The sequence below is a fragment of the Vulpes lagopus genome, chromosome 24, assembly GCF_018345385.1.
Source record: "Vulpes lagopus strain Blue_001 chromosome 24, ASM1834538v1, whole genome shotgun sequence".
Taxonomy (NCBI): Eukaryota; Metazoa; Chordata; class Mammalia; order Carnivora; family Canidae; genus Vulpes; species Vulpes lagopus.
Window position 1 is genome coordinate 3,194,416 of NC_054847.1, and position 4,669 is coordinate 3,199,084.

Genomic DNA, 4,669 nt, shown 5'->3' on the forward strand with positions numbered 1-4,669 from the left:
GATGAGTGGCACAAGAGACTCATTTTAGACCTAAGGACATCTCCAGCCTGAAAATGAAAGGTTTGAGAACCATTTACCATTCAAATGGTCCTCAAAAGAAAGCTGGGGTAGCAATCCTCATATCAGATAAATTAAAGTTTATCCCAAAGACTGTAGTAAGAGATGAAGAGGGACACTATGTCATACTTAAAGGGTCTATCCAACAAGAAGACCTAACAATCATGAATATTTACGCCCCTAATGTGGGAGCTGCCAAGTATATCAATCAACTAATAACCAAAGTAAAGACATATTTAGATAATAATACACTAATAATAGGAGACATCAACAGACACCACTTTCATTAAATGACAAATCCTCTAAACATAACATCCCCAAGAAACAAGAGCTTTAAATGATACACTTGACCAGATGGATTTCACAGATATATACAGAACTTTGCATCCAAATGCAACTGAATACACATTCTTCTCAAGTGCACATGGAACTTTCTCCAGAATATACCATATACTGGGTCACAAATCAGGTCTCAACTGATACCAAAAGATTAGGATTGTCCCCTGCATATTTCAGGTCACAATGCTTTGAAACTAGAACTCAATCACAAGAAGAAATTTGGAAGAAACTCAAACACATGGATGTTAAAGAGTATCCTACTAAAAGATGAATGGGTCAACCAGGAAATTAGAAAAGAATTAAAAAGATTTACAGAAACTAATGAAGATACAACTATTCAAGATCTTTGGGATACAGCAAAAGCAGTCCTAAGAGGGAAATACATCTCAATACAAGCATCCCTCAAAAAATTAGAAAAAACTCAAATACACAAGCTAACCTTGCACCTAAAGGAACTGGAGAAATAACAGCAAATAAAACCTGCACCAAGCAGAAGAAGAGAGATAATAAAGATTCGAGAACTCAATGAAATAGAGACCAGAAGAACTGTAGAACAGATGAACAAAACCAGGAGTTCATTCTTTGAAAGAATTAATAAGATAGATAAACCATTAGCCAGGCTTATTAAAAAGAAAAAGACTCAAATTAATAAAATTGTGAATGAAAGAGAAGAAATCACAACCAATGCCAAGAAAACACAAATGATTTTAAAAACGTATTATGAGCAGCTATACGCCAATAAATTAGGCAATCTAGAAGGAATGGATGTGTTTCTGGAAAACCACAAATTACCAAAACTGGAACAGGATGAAATAAAAAACCTGAACAGGCCAATAACCAGGGAGGAAATTGAAGCAGTCATCAAAAACCTCGCAAGACACAAAAGTCCAGGGCCAGATGGCTTCCCAGGGGAATTCTATCAAACGTTTAAAGAAGAAACCATACCTATTCTACTAAAGCTGTTTGGAAAGATAGAAAGAGATGGGATACTTCCAAACTTGTTTTATGAGGCCAGCATCACCTTAATTCCAAAACCAGACAACCTCCCCCCCCCAAAAAGGAGAATTATAGATCAATATCCCTGATGAACACAGATGCAAAAATCCTCAACAAAATACTAGCCAATAGGATCCAACAGTACATTAAGAGGATTATGTACCATGACCAAGTGAGATTTATCCCCGGGATGCAAGGTTGGTTCAACACCTTGGTAAAACAATCAACGTGATAGATAATATCAACAAGAGAAAAAACAAGAACCATATGATCCTTTCAATAGATTCAGAGAAAGCATTTGACAGGAGCCCAGCCTGTCCACTGAGTAACTGGGAAGCTCACGTGACAAAGATATGCAGACACAACATTCAAAGGGCTTCCATTTTCTCAGCCATTTCAAAATGCATTTGACAAAATACAGCATCCATTCCTGATCAAAACTCCTCAGAGTGTAGGGATAGAGGGAACATTCCTCAGCATCTTAAAGCCATCTATGAAAAGCCCACAGCAAATATTCTCAATGGGGAAAAACTGAGAGACTTTCCCCTAACATCAGGAATACAACAGGGATGTCCACTCTCACCACTGCTATTCAACATAGTACTGGAAGTCCTAGCTTCAGCAATCAGACAACAAAAAGAAATAAAAGCCATTCAAATTGGCAAAGAAGAAGTCATACTCTCCCTCTTCGCAGATGACATGATACTCTACATAGAAAACCCAAAGTCTCCACCCTAAGATTGTTAGAACTCATACAGCAGTTTGGTAATGTGGCAGGATACAAAATCAATGCCCAGAAATCAGTGGCATTTCTATACATTAACAATGAGACTGAAGAAAGAGAAATTAAGGAGTTAATCCCATTTACAATTGCACCAGAAACATAAGATACCTAGGAATAAACCTAACCAAAGAGATAAAAGATCTATACCCTAAAAACTACAGAACACTTCTGAAAGAATTTGAGGAAGAAACAAAGGAATGGAAAAATATTCCATGCTTATGGATTGGAAGAATTAATATTGCAAAAGTGTCTAAGCTACCCAGGGCAATTTACACGTTCAGTGCAGTACCTATCAAAATACCACGGACTTTCTTCAGAGAGTTGGAACAAATTATCTTAAGATTAGTGTGGAATCAGAAAAGACCCCGGGAATATTGAAAAAGAAAACCAGAACCGGGGGCATCACAATGCCAGATCTTAAGTTGTACTACAAAGCTGTGATCATCAGGACAGTGTGGTACTGACACAAAAACAAACACATAGATCAATGGAACCGAATAGAGAACCCAGAAATGGGCGCTCAACTCTATGGTCAACTAATATTCGACAAAGAAGGAATGAGAATCCACATGAAAAAGGACAGTCTCTTCAATAAATGGTGCTGGGAAAATTGGACATCCACGTGCAGAAGAATGAAACTAGACCACTCTCTTACACCAGACACAAAGATAAACTCAAAATGGATGAAAGATCTAAATGTGACACAAGATTCCATCAAAATCCTAGAGGAGAACACAGGCAACACGCTTTTTGAACTCGGCCACAGCAACTTCTTGCAAGATACATTTGTGAAGGCAAAGGAAACAAAAGCAAAAATGAACTATTGGGACTTAAGATAAAAAGCTTCTGCACAGCAAAGGATACAGTCAACAAAACTCAAAGACAACCTACAGATGGGAGAAGATATTTGCAAATGACGTATCAGATAAAGGGCTAGTTTCCAAGATCTATAAAGAACCTTTTGAACTCAACACCAAAGAAACAAACAATCCAATCATGAAATGGGCAAAAGACATGAACAGAAATCTCACAGAGGAAGACACGGACATGGCCAACATGCACATGAGAAAATGCTCCGCATCACTGGCCATCAGGGAAATACAAATCAAAACCACAATGAGATCCCACCTCACACCAGTGAGAATGGGGAAAATTAACAAGGCAGGAAACCACAAATGTTGGAGAGGATGCAGAGAAAGGGGAACCCTCTTGCACTGTTGGTGGGAATGTGAACTGGTGCAGCCACTCTGGGAAACTGTGTGGAGGTTCCTCAAAGAGTTAAAAATAGACCTGCCCTACGACCCAGCAATTGCACTGCTGGGGATTTACCCCAAAGATTCAGATGCAATGAAACGCCGGGACACCTGCACCCCGATGTTTCTAGCAGCAATGTCCACAATAGCCAAACTGTGGAAGGAGCCTCAGTGTCCGTCGAAAGATGATGGATAAAGAAGCTGTGGTCTATGTATACAATGGAATATTCCTCAGCCATGAGAAACGACAAATACTCACCATTTGCTTCAACGTGGATGGAACTGGAGGGTATGATGCTGAGTGAAGTAAGTCAGTCGGAGAAGGGCAAACATTATATGGTCTTACTCATGGGGAACATAAAAAATGGTGAAAGGGAATATAGGGGAAAGGAGAGAAAATGGGTGGGAAATATCAGAGAGGGTGATGGAACACGAGAGACTCTTAACTCTGGGAAACGAACAAGGGGTGGTGGAGGGAAAGGTGGGCAGGTGATGGGGTGACTGGGTGACGGGCACTGAGGGGGGCACTTGACAGGATGTTACGCTCTATGTTGGCAAATCAAACTCCAATAAAAAAAATACAAAAAAAAAAAAAAGACAAGTGGCACTGGATCGTTGGTGTTTCCTATGTGGTCTTACCCTTGTGCTATACTTGATATGCAGCTAACTATAGTCTCCTATACGTTCATTCAAGGAAATGTTGGTTTACTTATAAATTCAGTGCCTGGATATGTCTTCTGTAATACTGCACCAGGACTCTGTCAAGAGGCAAACGCTGTTTCTAATTTGAAGAGGGAGCATTGGGAATGTCTCTGTAATAATGTAAGTATGGGAAGAAAGCACCGGAGTCAACATTTTATGCTGAGCACCAGAGTTAGATTCTGCAGGAGGGCTCAAAATTAAAAGGACCATATTCTTATTTTTCTCTCCAAGATTGGTGCTTCTTTTTCCAGTAACAGCTCCTAAAGAAGTTGAATATTAGCTTTTCTTTGAAAGAAATCATCAGTAAAACATAGAACTTCTGGTGAAACACAGAATAATTGGGCTTTCTAACTAAGTGTAAACGTTAAGCAGATGTATAAGAAAGAAAATCTGATGGTGTGGAATTTCATTGCCTCAGTCGAGAAAAATGAATTAAAGCATCGAGGCAAACAGTGTAACTTTAGAACATTTTTATTTCAAGGAAAAATAAATATATAAACGGATGAACTATAGATAAAATAATATTTTGATCTTCATG